General features: G+C 46.0%; 1 protein-coding gene across 4 annotated transcripts in view; it reads left to right on the top strand.

Annotated features, from left to right (window-relative positions):
* Positions 1-17,838, top strand: part of ARHGAP45 (Rho GTPase activating protein 45) — a 471,885-nt gene that overhangs the window by 179,260 nt on the left and 274,787 nt on the right. The window lies entirely within an intron of this gene.

The raw sequence follows: 17,838 nt of genomic DNA, 5'->3' as shown, positions 1-17,838 counted from the left end.
CATTGTCTGTGTATTTGAATTGCTGCATTTTAGGCTCCTACTGCAAAAATTGAATCTAGGTGACCCATTGTCTGTGTATTTGAATTGCTGCATTTTAGGCTCCCACCGCAAACTAACACCTTATCATGTGTGGTATTTGCTTAACTCTACCACACAACACTAGATTTCCATGCATCCTATTGTGTCAGCACTGTTAGATCTAAGCTGACATGCATGCTAATCGCCGGTAGCCACATCGCATAACTCTTAACTAGCTCCGTGTACACAATGTTTCTCCCACTGCTTTACACGGTTCTACTAAAGTCACTCCTATATATAACCAGATTACAGTACCCTATTATGTTACTCAACTCACCCCTACTTGCGCCAGCATACAATGCCCTTAAACAGATCGACATGATCACCATACCCTGTACTGTACTACAGAGGAACCTTAAACTACGTGCTAGACTCCCAAGGCTCTATGACCCTTTAACCAAACCAGCACTAAGGAATGTTACTACCAGTCCGTTAAACAATAGTAACTCCCAACACCCCCTCCAACTAAATAGCAGACTCTTCCGAGAGCCCATCCTCGCCCCGAAAGGCATTCATAAAATTCAGCCATCAGCTGTGAAACCAGTACAGTGTGAGACAAAGGGTGCACTTACAAATGCCATCTCTATGGGAGTCCATGCAACCGATATAGCTGACCTACTACACAATGAGGATTTAGACTTCCTAGCTGGGACTGAATCCTAGCTCCACCCAGCAGCTGGCCCAGCAATTATGCTAGCCCTCCCAGACGACTACACCCTACTAAGACTTGATCGTACCACCTCTCGAGGTGGAGGTCTCGCCATAATAGCTGAAACAAAACTAACATTGAAAATCTCTCCTCCCCACAATTCAGGTTCCTGTGAATCCCTTACTGGCAAGTTAATCTTATCTAATACGCAGTCTGTATCTATTCACCTTATATACCGGCCTCCCGGCCCCTTAGGATCTTTCGAAGAGGACCTTACAAACATCCTATTAAACAACTTAAGAACTCTTCCCAAAGTATCATATTAGGAGACTTTAACCTCGGCCTCGGTGACCCCTCAGATGCCAATGCCACTCTAATTAACAACATTTTAGAGGAACTAGGCTTCACCCAGAAGATTACAGTTCCCACCCACACCAAGGGCAGAACTCTTGATTGGCTAGCTGTGCATAACTGCCCAATCCAGGTCTCATCCATAATGCCACAGCCCTGGTCTGACCATTACTTGATCTCGTTCTCAATAGAGGCAGCACCACCGCAACCCGACAGTATAGCTCCAGCTGTCCCGACCAGAAACAAAAGAAACATTACTCCTGAAAACCTTATACCTTTGATCCTACCTACCCTTAATGCCATCCCAGACCACACTGACCCCTCCACTATGGTAGACTTGTATAACAAAGTAATGCTTTCTCCCCATGACGACATAGTACCTATGAAGCTGAGAAAGAGTAAACCTCGTAAACACATGAATACCTGGTTTTCTCGCCATTTTAAGGCTCTCAGACAGGAGAAACGACGCTGTGAACAAATTTGGAGGTCAGACCCTACAGAAATCAATAACAAAAATCAGAGTAAACTAGCCTCTCAGTACAAAAAAAATAAATTATTCTGGCTAACCAAACCTCCTATAACCTGCGAATATCTCAAGCCAAATCAAACACAAAAGAGCTTTTTGTAATTCTGAAAGAAGTAGACTCCCCTGTACAGACGCCCGACTCGTGCATCAAGGATAAAAACTGTTGCACAGGTATACAGAATGCCCCAGCAAATAAAATCACCTCCTTGCAAACCAAGATTAGTATGAAAAAGGACTCCCTCCTTTCTACCTCCAAACCTAGCCTCACCATATCCTCGGTGACACGCTCTAACCCGACGCCCCCTCCGGTGCCGATTCCCCACTTCAACTTCTGTAAAGTCTCCATCAAAGAGGTTGAAAATGTTATTCTTACGCTCAAACCTTCGAACTGCCATGGGGATCTATGCCCTGCACAATTGATAAAAGATGCAGATCGTGAACTCGCGCCATTTATCACCAAACTAATAAATGCATCTTTCACATCAGGCACCATACCTAATAACTTGAAACAATCTTGGGTCCTCCCACTCCTTAAAAAACCTAATCTAGATCCCTCCACCCCCACCAACTACCGTCCCATTACCACAGTGCCCTTCCTTCTCAAAATCCTTGAAGAAATAGCGTACCAACAAATCCAACACTTGCTTGAATATCACCACCTTTTAGGAGTCTGACAGTCCGGCTTCAGACCCCAGCACGGAACTGAGACTGCACTCATAGATCTTAAGGCACAGATAGATGAGCTGAGAGACGAGGGTAAGACAGCACTATTGCTGCTTCTTGATCTCTCATCTGCATTTGACCTTGTCGACCATGAGATCCTTTGTAACCACCTACAATCGGCAGCTCATTTTTCCCAAGAGGCAACCGACTGGATCCAATCCTTTCTTAATAACCGCACTATGAGAGTCTTTTCCCCACTAGCAGCTGCGGACCCAATGCCTATCACCTGCGGTGTGCCTCAGGGCTCCTGTGTCTCTCCTACCTTGTACAACATTTTTACAAAGCCCCTTTTCGATGATCTAGATGGTCTGGGTATCACGTATACAAGCTATGCTGATGACACCCAGATCCTCATCCCGCTAACGGGGGATTATGACAAGGATTTGGCCTTTAGAGTGTACCTCATCATCCAGGCATGGATAGCCTCACACGGTCTATGCCTGAATGATGACAAAACAGAGCTCCTCATCTTAGGCAGCACATTCAACCTTAATAAACTAGGCCATAATTTCTCCTCCTTTGTAATTGACAACAATATCATTACCGTAGCCAAGGAGGTCAAAACCATTGGCTTCTATTTAGACTCTACACTTACCTTCAAAAAACAAGTTAACGCTACGACATCTGCCACATCCTATACATGCAAACTTATTAGAGCAGCCAAACCATTCCTTTCACCTTCTAACTGCATCACCCTAGCCAGAGCTCTGATCCTGTCCAAGTGGGACTACTGTAATGCACTTTATGTAGGTAGCAACAAATATATCACAAACAAAATTCAAATTTTACAAAATAATGCTATAAGAGCTGCCCTAAGCCTCCCGAAGAAGGCCCACATTTCAGAGACCAGAAGATCTGTCAATTGGCTCTCAACAAAAGATAAAATAATCCTTAAATCTGTCTCCCTTACTCACAAATGCCTCCACCAAGCAGCCCCTCAATACTTGATATCGAGATTCACCAGACCAGTATCCTGCCGCCCTTCCAGAAAAGTCAACTCTAACCTCCTTCTGGTGCCAAGATTCAAACGTACTATGTCCGGAGGTAACAGTTTCCCTGTTAAAGCAGCACAATTCTGGAACTCCCTACCACCATCCATTAGGGAAGACCTATCATACCTTCAATTCAGATCCAATACTATCCTCTGGCTCAATGAACACGATACTTAAAGTTTCTCCAGCCACACTATACTTAATTACTGTAAATTGTGTATAACTCTGTACATTTACTGATCCTCGATGCTTAGACATATCATTCAACTTGTTTATATTGTATATTTCTTGTAACTATAACTTGCTGCGTTGACCTTCACTGTTCTTGATGTCGTCCAGCAATGTAACCTCAGCTGGATTCCATCTATTGCGATCCTGTAACCAAGCTATACAATCCTCTTGTTTCTTCTGCGCCCTGCTACTCTTGGGTGAGGCGCGCATCACAAATAATAAACATAAACATAAGGAATAATCATCTCTTGTTAAGGTGCAAAGAAAGAATATCAAGAGTGACAAGTTCAATTCATTTAAGACATTTAAAACCTGCAAAATGGACCAAATGGTGGTCTCCAGTCACGTGAGCCAAGGATGAAAACAGAGTTCGAACTTGGAATCCTAGAACACGATAGTGAGTGCCTGCACTCCCATGTATTCTCAGAGACAAGGATACTTTGCAAGGCCAAGTTCAAAGACAATGTTCATGGCAGAAGGCTTGTATGATGAGTGATTCTGGGCTAATTGGATGGGGAGGTAGAGTCACACCCATCTCCTTGCACCTGTGTCTGGGATTACGTGCTGCTAAGTGAACCAAATGTTCCAGACATGGCACAAGCATGCCAACCAATTGTAGTGGTCCATGTAATGAAGGACCTTATAGTTTGAAAACCAATGAGAAACCGTGTATCTAATGTTTCAAGATTACATGTTTTAGAGGTAGGCATACGTTGTCCACCTGACAGGGACAGCCAATTACAATCCTCGTTCCTATAGCTAATATGCTTATATGTTCCCTTTAAGTCTACCCCGATCCCCAGTAGGTTTTTCATTATTTGCTAAGTAGTTTGATGTCACCTCTGACCTATTTTTGGCATATAACCATGTTTTTATGAAAAGGTCGTTGAGAGAAATTGAGCGTATGTCTGTTGATGTTCGTGGTAACTCCCTGTTTTAGATAATTGTTAATATAACTGTACCCCGCCATCTTCCTGAGTTGGTTCGGTTATTTGGACTCTGAGTTATTCTGTAGGAACCCATCCATTACATGCACGTTCCTAAAGGACCCTAAACTCATGTGGTAGCGGTGCAGATGGTTAAAAAAAGATCCAAACTAAGTTCTTCTCTAGTATCTTGGACGATCGGGCATCCTCCGACATTAGCTGGAAGATCGCAGAGTTTCCTGTTGAGAGTGGCCGATAGAAATAAACTTGCAAGAAGAACCAAGATGGTGGGCAGCTCCCCCTTTGGCAAAATCCCTGCCCGGTTTCCATGGACGCTCTGCGGACAGAAGGCAAAGCGGTTGGATTGGAGGAGGAGTCAATACCGAAGGCCTTGAGTTGATTAACAAATGGTGAGTAGACTAAGGGGAATATGGAAAATAAGGGGACAAGATTGTAATGATTTTGAGTAACAGGAAATAATTGTTGAGCTAAGAGATACTGCCTAGAATTCCTAACTCAAGGTAGTGAGAAGGAGACATCTCAAACCCCAACGAGGGTAGGGTAAAATATAAAACGCGTAGTCAGGACTACGTAGGTTGATGTGTCAAACAATTTACAGGGTAAAAAAGTAAAGGCGAGGGAAGAGGTGATCACAGTGTTTATAATGTGTAAATGTCTGACTAGTCTAAATGTTGTTTGTTGAGTAAGATATCGGAGAGCAATAGAGAAAAAGTACCAGTGTGATAAAACGATTGGCGCCAATCAAGAGAATAGATAGGCTATTGAAATAAGAGTAAGAATAAAGAGCTGGGTTCTAGTTAATGAACACTCCTGTGCTGTGCTCTGTGTATAGTTCTCTTGGAATCAGTTAATTGCTGCAAGGTCACAGGTTGGAAGAGGCAAACCCAATACCTCTTGAAGGGGGAGTTTAAGAAAGAATGTCCTGGTTACCTTGCATAGTAAATATTTGGACCCTTGTTTATAAAAGGATCTCACGCCTTTCTGCTGTGGGTTTTACATGAGAGTATTTTATTTACATTGAAATACGATTTTAGACACATTTGTCTGTTAAGTGAAGGTCAGCCGACACGTGTTTCAACCCCTAAGGGTCTTTCTCAAGGCAATTAGGTAAGGTTCTTGAGGGCAAAATCCCTGTGATTCATAAGGCCGTTTGGCTGGTATCAATCCATTTGGTATGGAGTGTTGTTAGGATGATGCCTGTGCACTGCTCACTCCGTTCGTCGTATTGAAATAAGAGGATTGAGAAGCAATTGATGGTGCTTGCTCATATTTGTTTTTTTTTTTATTTTGAAAAGAGGTGATTTAAGCCAAGGTAAAAGGTTTATTTAACAGTCTGGTAAGTATCAACAGTTGACTGAGACTTGTCATTGTGGGGAATACTCCTCTCATACACCTGTGCAAGATACTACCAAAGCATATGCACAAGCTCAAACAGTATATTGCAGAATGGGTAACGGGCACGGCAAATAAAATGTTCATGCCATGGCCACAAGGGGAACCATTGTCAAAAGCGGTATTGCAACACATGACCACATATTTGCATTCTGCGTACACAGGGAAAAAATTAGAGAAAAGATTAGCTAGTCTAGAGCTTTAGAAGATGTATCAAGAGGAAAGAGACGACCCACCACCTGAGGAGTGGATGATTAGTCAGCATAAGGGGGAAGGTGTTGAGCCCTCAGCTACCCTTACCTTGCCTGAAGCAAAGGGTGTTGTTACGGAAGAGATAGGAGTGTATCCTTTAAACGAACTAAGAACAGGGACCGGGTATAGTAATCCAATATATAAACCCCCCACATACAGTAGCGACGATAGTCTGGAAGAGAATAAAAGAAAGGAAGAGATTTACAAGATTATACAGGACAAGGAAGAAAAAAGTGAGCGGTCGAATTTGTCAACAGAATAGACTAGGAGATTAAGAGATGGAAAGGAGAAAAAGATAAAGCTGACGAGGTAGCGCTCATGCAAAATGAATGGATGGGAGGGCAGATATTACTCAAGATAGATGGGAAAATGATCAAGGAAGTTAAGGATGAACAAGAAAGGAAGGATGAGGAACGAGAGAAGAGATTAGAAGAGAATGAACAGAAAAGGAAAAGCATGGAGCGACGAGAGCAGATAAATCAGGAGGAGCAAGAGAAGAAAGGGACAGAAAGGAAAGAAAGAGAGGGGAGGAGGAAGCACAAAGACTAAGGGACAAAAGATTACAGAGATAAAGTGAAGAAGAGGAAAGAAGGGAAGGAGTAAGGAGAGAAGAAGGAAGGCAAGAGGAAGAAGGAATTAGAAGGGATGCGAGAAGAAGCGAAGGGAAGTAGATGAAGAAATAGAACAGAAAAGGAGACAGTGAGGTTTCAATGCCAGTCGCATTCTTATAGAACAAATGAGACTGAGCACAGAAATACGATGGGACGGGGTAGAAGAGGTTCTTACCGATAAAGGACGCCAGCAGTATATAGCGTAGTGCTGGAAGAGGAAAGATTTGATGTGGAAAGTGTTGGAGAAAGGATTGATAGGGTCTATCAACAGTTAAGGCAAGGCGAGGTAGCGAGTATGGAACTCGAGGGAATGATGATCGATCCACAGTACCTCCGTCATGAAGTGAGGAGGGAAACCTGTTCAGTGATGAACATAGGGCATTGTCTTTGAGCAGACTGAACTTGGACAAGGGTGAAAGGGATGATAGTCATACTAGTTGGCACCCACCTATGTCAGACGAGGAAATAGAGTCCGTTCTTGAGGCAGAAGGAGGGAGCCTGTGTGCCCCTGAAGGAAGTCTGCAGGTAGATAAAGAAGTAAGATGGTTGGATTTGGAAAAGCCTAAAGATAGAATGCCAGATCCCATAGCATATCCTGAGCATCCCAGAGGAAAATCGCTTAGTGAGAAGGGAGAGTCGTCACCATATGTAAGCAGGGTAAGGTCGCTACCAGCAAGAAAGTGAATAGGGATGATTACCCCCACCATAGATAGACTTATAGTGGGATCTGACTATGAGAGCAGGTTTACACAGTTTCCCATGTTTGAAAAAGGGTGAGCAAGACCGCAATACATTCCATGGCCACACACAGATGGACAAGGATAATTTAAAATGCAAGCTCCCTAGTTTCACTTCGGGCGAAGGGAAATGGATATACGAATTAGAGAAAATGACAGGAAGAAATACGCTGGCCATAGGGGACATAAAAGTTGTCCTAGCAGCCATTCTTGCAGAGAGGGCTGGTGACATATGGAGAAGAGTGGGATATTGAAGTGTGACTGCACAAAACACAGCACATGATGGAGCGCTGTTTAATAACTGTAGAGCAGACATTTGGAGGGCTCTCACGGTATAGTATCCCGACATATCAGATATGGGTGCAATTATGACACATTAAATGAAATGAAGGAATATGAATACCCTATTGCTTACATTCAGGATATTCAAGAGAAATGGCAGCTTGAAACTCGCGAGCCGTCGGAAAAGACAGTGACACTATTTTATCATATTCTATGTCAGGGGTTGCCTGAGCCAGTACAGAGGCAGATGAAAAAACAAGTGGGGATGGAAGCAAAGCCATGGGCTGAGATACAGTTGTTGATAGTTCACCATTGTCGGTTATTATACGAGAAAAACAAAAAGAAAGATGAGAATAGGAAGTAGGATTGGGAATGCAGGAAACTATGGGTGCATTGCAGGTGAATAATTTGCGCCCGATGGACCGAGGTGGATATGGGTTTATACCACAATGCAGCGGTATGGGTTATAGAGGAAGAGGAGGCGGATTTCAGAATAACCAAGGTGGGTTTCAAAATATACAGAATGAGAACCAAAGTGCTCAGGGAGGATATAATCAAGGAGGGATTAACAGAAGAGTTCCTCCTGAATGTTGGAATTGTGGAATGACAGGATATATTGCCTATGCAGACACAGCAATATGCAAACACAGGACAAGTATTGACACCTTGAATTGGAGGTGTTACTGTGGGAGGAGGAAATCCTTTCACAGGGACGGGAGTGAGCTTGTATCCACAATAGGACAGCTCACAGGGTTACTTGATGTGTTCAGTACTATCTGTGACACCAGACCCCAAAGAGGAACTAAGGGTCGATTTGACAATAGGAGGCAAATCTTTTTCTTTTCTTGTAGACACTGGAGCAACTCGTTCATGTATACCAGGGAAAATATCCAATGTCACTTATGAATGCTCAAGGGTTCTCTGGAGCTACGAGTCAAGTTCCTTTTACTGATAAATTAGCAGTCTCCAAAGGAGAATGTGACATGTCCCTTCCCCCCTTACATTCACGACAGGCACAAGTTAATATTTTGGAAGAGATTTAATGATGAAACTTAACATGATGATTTCATTCACTGGTCAAGGAATAGTGTGCTCCACTCCAGGAATACATTATTTAAATGTGGGAGAATTCATACTAGTGTTCACAGGGAAAGTGGCTCTGTGTGGCGTTCCAGTCGATCCAGAGTTTCTTTTATATGGGGTAAGCATTTTACTAACGTTGTTACCTGGCTTGGTGGGATAGATTGTGAGGATACGTGACAAGTTTTTGTTTAGACCAAGAATACCTATGGATGAGGAGGGTGAACAACTATTCCTATAGAGTTGGAAGTAGCCATAGTACAAAGGGAAATGGCAATGCTCGAAGGAGTAGATGATGAGGGTAGACCATTTGATTTGATTTTGATTTTGATTTTTTACATTTGTAAAGCGCACCAAACGAAATAAACCGTATGTCGGCGCAGATGACACAGCTGAAGGTAGCAACAAAGTTGAAAAGGATCCCAGATGAAATAGGGACAACTACCTAAAAAGGAAAGTCTTCAGTGCCTGGCGAAATTGAAGAAGTGAGCTCATGGTTCTTAGGGATTGCGGCAACGAATTCCACAGCCTGGGACCAAAGACAGAGAATCTTCTGTCACCTCTGGTTCTAAAAGCCGAGTAAGGAATGGTTAAACGATGTCTATCACAAGATCGCAATTGTCTCATGGGTTGGTATGGCGTATTAGCTCTTGTAAATACGGGGAGCCAGGCCATTGACACATTTATAGACAATACAGGCTGTCTTAAATTTAATGCGATCTTCGACTGGTAGCCAATGCAACTTTTGGCGAAAAGTGAGACATGATCAGTTTTCTTCAGTCTAAATATCAGTCTGATGGCCGCATTTTGTGCCCTCTGAAGCCGCTGAAGCTGTTTAGTAGGAATGCCCAACAATTGACTATTACAATAGTCCAAGTGGGCACTGGTAAGAGCTCCTACCACAGAAGCATGATCTTTGGTTGGTATGTAGGGGAGTGCTTGACGTAGCATTCGAAGAATGAAATGTACTGCTTTTGTCTTAGCTCCCACCTGGGCTTCACAGCCCAGGTCTTCTTGCCACATACAACCCAAATCTTTTACTTTTGATACAAATTTTAAACTCTTGCCCAGAAGTGATGGAATAGGCAACTTCTTAGCTGCCAACAACTGATTTTTTGGTCCAAATAGAATCAATTCAGTTTTAGCAGCATTAAGTTGCAAGTAATTCTTGGACATCCAGCTGCCTATTTCCTCCAGGCAAAGCCCCAGTTTGTTAAAAGCTTCCTGAAAGTTGCCAATTCGTATGAAGATCTGGGTGTCATCAGCATATGAGTGAAAATTCAACCCAGAGCGTCTCAGAATCTCAAGTAGTGGCCGAATATACAGATTAAACAACAGTGGCGACAGGGAGGATCCCTGCGGGACCCCACAGCTCAAGCAAATAAGGTCTGACAGGAACTCCCCCACTCTCACCCGCTGTTGACGGTTGGTCAAAAAAGACCTAAACCACCTCAGTGCTAAATCAGATACTCTTCCAACCTCCTGCAGGCGGTCCAGAAGAATTTGATGATTCACTGTATCAAAGGCCACGGACAGATCCAGCATGACCAGGAGGGTAAGCTCCCCTTGGTCCGCAGCCTTTAACAGTTCGTCCTGTACTACCAACAAGGCAGTCTCAGTTCCATATTTTGGACGAAAACCAGACTGAAATTTGTCCAACAATAATTCGTGTTAGACAAATTTCTGAAGCTGGTTGGTAACAACCTTTTCAAGTACCTTAGCTGGCCATGGTAAGCCTGCAATAGGACGATAGTTTTGCAGCACCTCGACATCCAAAGATGCTTTCTTCAGTAGAGGTGACACAATTGATCATTTCAAACTCTCTGGAACGATCCCTTCCTGTAATGACTTATTAACAAAGGTCGCAATGAATGGGGTAAGATCATGTGCCAACTTCTTTGCTGCATAAGATGGTAGAGGAGAGAGAGAATCAATTGTAGGTTTAAGGGCACTAATGATTGGGAAAATATCTTCTTCGGTGACTGGGTGAAAATCAAAAACAGATGGTGAGATCTGATTTGATAAGATGTTTACTTCATCCACTTGTGGTTTAGCATGTGCTGATGAATTTGCAGGAGCTGTTAGCTCGGTTTCTGACCTTATTCGCTCAATCTTATCTATAAAGAAAGAGTTAAAAAGATTAGCTTTGGAGAACAGTGATAGCTCTAGAAGAAGGCTACAGATTGGCTGGCATAACTGATGACGATATGTTCGGGGAAGACCGAAGTGATGATGAGGTAGTGTTCTTCATGAGCATTACGAACTGGATAAGGATAGAGAAAAAGGAAGTCCCACAGCGAATGGCGATAATGCAGCAACAACCAGTATTCTTTCAGGATGATCTTGGAAAGGTGCTGAGTGCCTTGTGGACCACAGTCCCTTAAACATAGGTTTATTGAAGGGGATGGGAGAGTTTAAAATAAAACTTAAGCCAGGAGCGATTTAACCTCACGCAAAACAGCACCCCATGTCTTGAGAAGCTGATGAAGGTATATTTCAGGCTATTTCAGCACTGATGAATCAGGGGATTCTAGTGCCATCAGAATCATTGTGCAATACAGCGGTGTATTCGAGTAAAGAAATCTAAAGGGGGGTCGTGGAGATGTAGTTAGGATATGAGCCCTCTTAACCAGATTGTAGATTCAGAGTTTCCTTTAGTTTCTGAATCCGGTGACAATATTATGCAGTAAACCGGTGGATGCTCAATATTTCACGGTGATCGATTTGAAAAATAAATTTTTCCTGATGCCGTTGCACAAGGACTCACAAGGCTTGACTTCATTTACATTTCTCCAAAGAGACTAAAACATACTAGGCTGCCTCCGGGGTACTGTGAGTCTCCATCGATCTTTAACAGAGTCCTACAGATGGATCTAGGGAATATTGATCTCAAACGCACAGGGATACAATTAATTTCCAGCACCACAGAAGATGAGTGCAGACAGGACTCTATTTGATTAATGACTATTCTATCAGACAAAGGATACAAGGTAGACAAGGAGATGTTACAATACCACCAAGAGGAGGTGTTATACATTGGTCAGTTTATTTTGCATGAAGGAAAGAAAGTGACACCTTAGAGAGCTGAGGCAATTATAAAAACCGCTAAACCAAACACAGTGAGACAGATGCAACAGTTTTTGGGTTTGTGCAACTACGTAAGAGCCCGGTTGTTTGATTATAGTACATACATAAAGCCACTTCTGCAAGTATTAAAGAAAGCATAAGTTGGTCAAACAAAACTAGGATGGACTGAAGAAATGGAGGAAGGATTGTAGGAGTAGAAAAAAGCAATTTGCACAGCCCCTGTTTGAGGAATTCCCAATCATGGGACAGTCATGACAGCAGTGCTTACACAAAGAACCACATTGGGGTACAAACCTTTAGCATATTACAGTGGGATTTTAGACCCAGTTATGAGAGGACACTTCCCTTGCAAACATTCTTTGGCAGCCACCGCGTTTGCCATTGAGAAGTCCACAAATATTGTCATGGGCTGCTCTATGACTGTCTTCGTGGAGAATGCTCTATTTGCCATTTTAGAGAAATCCAAGGGCACATTGACATCCCAAAGAGCTTCAGTTTATGAGGTAATGATTTCTAACCAAGCGATTAAAATTGTAAGATGTAAAACAGTGAACCCAGCCACGTTCATAGTTGAACCCGTAGAAGAAGGTGATCATGTACATGACTGTGCCAATTATGTTGAATTTTATGATGATATACCAGCTCTTAAGGGTCTGTATCTGCAGCCTTACAGTCCCTTCTCTCTGCACTTGTGAGTCACCCACAGGCTGCACTTGTGAGTTAACTGCACGTATACCCTAATGGACCTCCACACAACCTACAATGGGAGCAGGTATGAATCTAATGCCCCCATCACCTTCCAGTATTGGAGCAGGTTAGAAACCTAATGGCCCTCCCCATTACCTTCCAAAGGCAGCAGGTATGAAACCCAATGGCCTTCCCGATTACTTTCCAAGGAGAGCAGGTTAGAAACCTAATGGCCCTCCCCATCACCTTCCAACGGGAGCAGGTTAGAAACCTAATGGCCCTCTCCATCACCTTCCAATGGGAGCAGGTTAGAAACCTAATGCCCCCCATCAACTTCCAATGGGAGCAGGTTAGAAACCAAATGGCCCTCGCCATCACCTTTCAGCATGGGAGCAGGTTAGAAACATAATGGCCCTCCCAATCAATTTCCAGCATGGGAGCAGGTTAGAAACCTAATGGCCCTCCCCATCACCTTCAATGGGAGCAGGCTGGACACCTAATGGCCCTCCCCATCACCTTCCAGTAATGGAGCAGGTTAGCAACCTAATGGCCCTCCCCATCACCTTCCAATGGGAGCAGGTTAGAAACCTAATGGCCCTCCCCATCACCTTCCAATGGGAGCAGGTTAGAAACCTAATGGCCCTCTCCATCACCTTCCAATGGGAGCAGGTTAGAAACCTAATGCCCCCATCTCCTTGCAATGGGAGCAGGCTGGAAACCAAATGGCCCTCCCCATCACCTTTCAGTGTGGTAGCAGGTTGCACACCTAATGGCCCTCCCGATCACCTTCCAGTATGGGAGCAGGTTACACACCTAATGGCCCTCCCAATCAACTTCCAGCATGGGAGCAGGTTAGAAACCTAATGGCTCTCCCCATCCCCTTCAATGGGAGCAGGTTGGACACCTAATGGCCCTCCCCATCACCTTCCAATGTGAGCAGATTAGAGACTTAATGGCCCTCCTGCTCACCTTCCAGTATGGGAGCAGGTATGAAACCAAATGGCCCTCCCCATCACTTATCAGTATGGGAGCAGGTTAGAAACCTAATGGTCCTCCACATCACCTTCCAATGGGAGCAGGTTGGACACCTAATGGCCCTCCCCATCACCTTCCAATGGGAGCAGGTTAGAAACCTAACATCCCTCCCCATCACCTTCAATGGGAGCAGGTTAGAAACCTAATGGCCCTCTCCATCACCTTCCAATGGGAGCAGGTTAGAAACCTAATGGCCCTCCCCATCACCTTCCAATGGGAGCAGGTTGGACACCTAATGGCCCTCCCCATCACCTTCCAAAGGGAGCAGGTTAGAAACCTAATGGCCCTCCCCATCACCTTCCAATGGGAGTAGGTTAGAAACCTAATGGTCCTCCCCATCACCTTCCAATGGGAGCAGGTTGGACACCTAATGGCCCTCCCCATCACCTTCCAATGGGAGCAGGTTAGAAACCTAACGGCCCTCCCCATCCCCTTCCAATGGGAGCAGGTTAGAAACCTAATGGTCCTCCCCATCACCTTCCAATGGGAGCAGGTTGGACACCTAATGGCCCTCCCCATCACCTTCCAATGGGAGCAGGTTAGAAACCTAACGGCCCTCCCCATCACCTTCCAATGGGAGCAGGTTGGACACCTAATGGGCCTCCCCATCACCTTCCAATGGGAGCAGGTTGGACACCTAACGGCCCTCCCCATCACCTTCCAATAGGAGAAGGTTGGACACCTAATGGCCCTCCCCATCACCTCCAATGGGAGCAGGTTAGAAACCTAAAGGCCCTCCCCATCACCTTCCAATGGGATCAGGTTGGACACCTAATGGCCCTCTCCATCACCTTCCAATGGGAGCAGGTTGGACACCTAATGGCCCTCCCCATCACCTTCCAATGGGAGCAGGTATGAAACCTAACGGCCCTCCCCATCACCTTCCAATGGGAGCAGGTTGGACACCTAATGGCCCTCCCCATCACCTTCCAATGGGAACAGGCTGGAAACCTAATGGCCCTCCCCATCACCTTCCAATGGGAGCAGGTTAGAAACCTAATGGCCCTCTCCATCACCTTCCAATGGGAGCAGGTTAGAAACCTAATGCCCCCCATCAACTTCCAATGGGAGCAGGTTAGAAACCAAATGGCCCTCGCCAACACCTTTCAGCATGGGAGCAGGTTAGAAACATAATGGCCCTCCCAATCAATTTCCAGCATGGGAGCAGATTAGAAACCTAATGGCCCTCCCCATCACCTTCAATGGGAGCAGGCTGGACACCTAATGGCTCTCCCCATCACCTTCCAGTAATGGGGCAGGTTAGCAACGTAATGGCCCTCCCCATCACCTTCCAATGGGAGCAGGTTAGAAACCTAATGGCCCTCCCCATCACCTTCCAATGGGAGCAGGTTAGAAACCTAATGGCCCTCTCCATCACCTTCCAATGGGAGCAGGTTAGAAACCTAATGCCCCCATCACCTTCCAAAGGGAGCAGGCTGGAAACCAAATGGCCCTCCCCATCACCTTTCAGTATGGTAGCAGGTTACACACCTAATGGCCCTCCCGATCACCTTCCAGTATGGGAGCAGGTTACACACCTAATGGCCCTCCCAATCAACTTCCAGCATGGGAGCAGGTTAGAAACCTAATGGCCCTCCCCATCACCTTCAATGGGAGCAGGTTGGACACCTAATGGTCCTCCCCATCACCTTCCAATGTGAGCAGATTAGAGACCTAATGGCCCTCCTGCTCACCTTCTAGTATGGGAGCAGGTATGAAACCAAATGGCCCTCCCCATCACTTATCAGTATGGGAGCAGGTTATAAACCTAATGGTCCTCCCCATCACCTTCCAATGGGAGCAGGTTGGACACCTAATGGCCCTCCCCATCACCTTCCAATGGGAGCAGGTTAGAAACCTAACGGCCCTCCCCATCACCTTCAATGGGAGCAGGTTAGAAACCTAATGGCCCTCTCCATCACCTTCCAATGGGAGCAGGTTAGAAACCTAATGGCCCTCCCCATCACCTTCCAATGGGAGGCAGGTTGGACACCTAATGGCCCTCCCCATCACCTTCCAAAGGGAGCAGGTCAGAAACCTAATGGCCCTCCCCATCACCTTCCAATGGGAGTAGGTTAGAAACCTAATGGTCCTCCCCATCACCTTCCAATGGGAGCAGGTTGGACACATAATGGCCCTCCCCATCACCTTCCAATGGGAGCAGGTTAGAAACCTAACGGCCCTCCCCATCACCTTCCAATGGGAGTAGGTTAGAAACCTAATGGTCCTCCCCATCACCTTCCAATGGGAGCAGGTTGGACACCTAATGGCCCTCCCCGTCACCTTCCAATGGGAGCAGGTTGGACACCTAACGGCCCTCCCCATCACCTTCCAATGGGAGCAGGTTGGACACCTAATGGCCCTCCCCATCACCTTCCAATGGGAGCAGGTTAGAAACCTAACGGCCCTCCACATCACCTTCCAATGGGAGCAGGTTGGACACCTAATGGCCCTCCCCATCACCTTCCAATGGGAGCAGGTTGGACACCTAATGGCCCTCCCCATCACCTTCCAATGGGAGCAGGTATGAAACCTAACGGCCCTCCCCATCACCTTCCAATGGGAGCAGGTTGGACACCTAATGGCCCTCCGCATCACCTTCCAATGGGAGCAGGTTGGACACCTAATGGCCCTCCCCATCACCTTCCAATGGGAGCAGGTGGGACACCTAATGGCCCTCCCCATCACCTTCCAATGGGAGCAGGTTAGAAACATAATGGCCCTCCCAATCAATTTCCAGCATGGGAGCAGGTTAGAAACCTAATGGCCCTCCCCATCACCTCAATGGGAGCAGGTTGGACACCTAATAGCCCTCCCCATCACCTTCCAGTAATGGAGCAGGTTAGCAACCTAATGGCCCTCCCCATCACCTTCCAATGGGAGCAGGTTAGAAACCTAATGGCCCTCCCCATCACCTTCCAATGGGAGCAGGTTAGAAATCTAATGGCCCTCTCCATCACCTTCCAATGGGAGCAGGTTAGAAATCTAATGCCCCCATCACGTTCCAATGGGAGCAGGCTGGAAACCAAATGGCCCTCCCCATCACCTTTCAGTGTGGTAGCAGGTTACACACCTAATGGCCCTCCTGATCACCTTCCAGTATGGGAGCAGGTTACACACCTAATGGCCCTCCCAATCAACTTCCAGCATGGGAACAGGTTAGAAACCTAATGGTCCTCCCCATCACCTTCAATGGGAGCAGGTTGGACACCTAATGGCCCTCCCCATCACCTTCCAATGTGAGCAGATTAGAGACCTAATGGCCCTCCTGCTCACCTTCCAGTATGGGAGCAGGTATGAAACCAAATGGCCCTCCCCATCACTTATCAGTATGGGAGCAGGTTAGAAACCTAATGGTCCTCCCCATCATCTTCCAATGGGAGCAGGTTGGATACCTAATGGCCCTCCCCATCACCTTCCAATGGGAGCAGGTTAGAAACCTAACGGCCCTCCCCATCACCTTCAATGGGAGCAGGTTAGAAACCTAATGGCTCTCTCCATCACCTTCCAATGGGAGCAGGTTAGAAACCTAATGGCCCTCCCCATCACCTTCCAATGGGAGCAGGTTGGACACCTAATGGCCCTCCCCATCACCTTCCAAAGGGAGCATGTTAGAAACCTAATGGCCCTCCCCATCACCTTCCAATGGGAGTAGGTTAGAAACCTAATGGTCCTCCCCATCACCTTCCAATGGGATCAGGTTGGATACCTAATGGCCCTCCCCATCACCTTCCAATGGGAGCAGGTTAGAAACCTAACGGCCCTCCCCATCACCTTCCAATGGGAGCAGGTTAGAAACCTAATGGCCCTCCCCATCACCTTCCAATGGGAGTAGGTTAGAAACCTAATGGTCCTCCCCATCACCTTCCAATGGGATCAGGTTGGATACCTAATGGCCCTCCCCATCACCTTCCAATGGGAGCAGGTTAGAAACCTAACGGCCCTCCCCATCACCTTCCAATGGGAGCAGGTTGGACACCTAATGGCCCTCCCCATCACCTTCCAATGGGAGCAGGTATGAAACCTAACGGCCCTCCCCATCACCTTCCAATGGGAGCAGGTTGGACACCTAATGGCCCTCCCCATCACCTTCCAATGGGAGCAGGTTGGACACCTAATGGCCCTCCCCATCACCTTCCAATGGGAGCAGGTTGGACACCTAATGGCCCTCCCCATCA

The sequence above is a fragment of the Ambystoma mexicanum genome, chromosome 1p, assembly GCF_040938575.1.
Source record: "Ambystoma mexicanum isolate Mex_15411 chromosome 1p, UKY_AmexF1_1, whole genome shotgun sequence".
In the NCBI taxonomy this organism is placed as follows: domain Eukaryota; kingdom Metazoa; phylum Chordata; class Amphibia; order Caudata; family Ambystomatidae; genus Ambystoma; species Ambystoma mexicanum.
The sequence above is the reverse complement of the archived record's forward strand: the minus strand, read 5'-3'. Positions and strand labels throughout refer to the sequence as shown.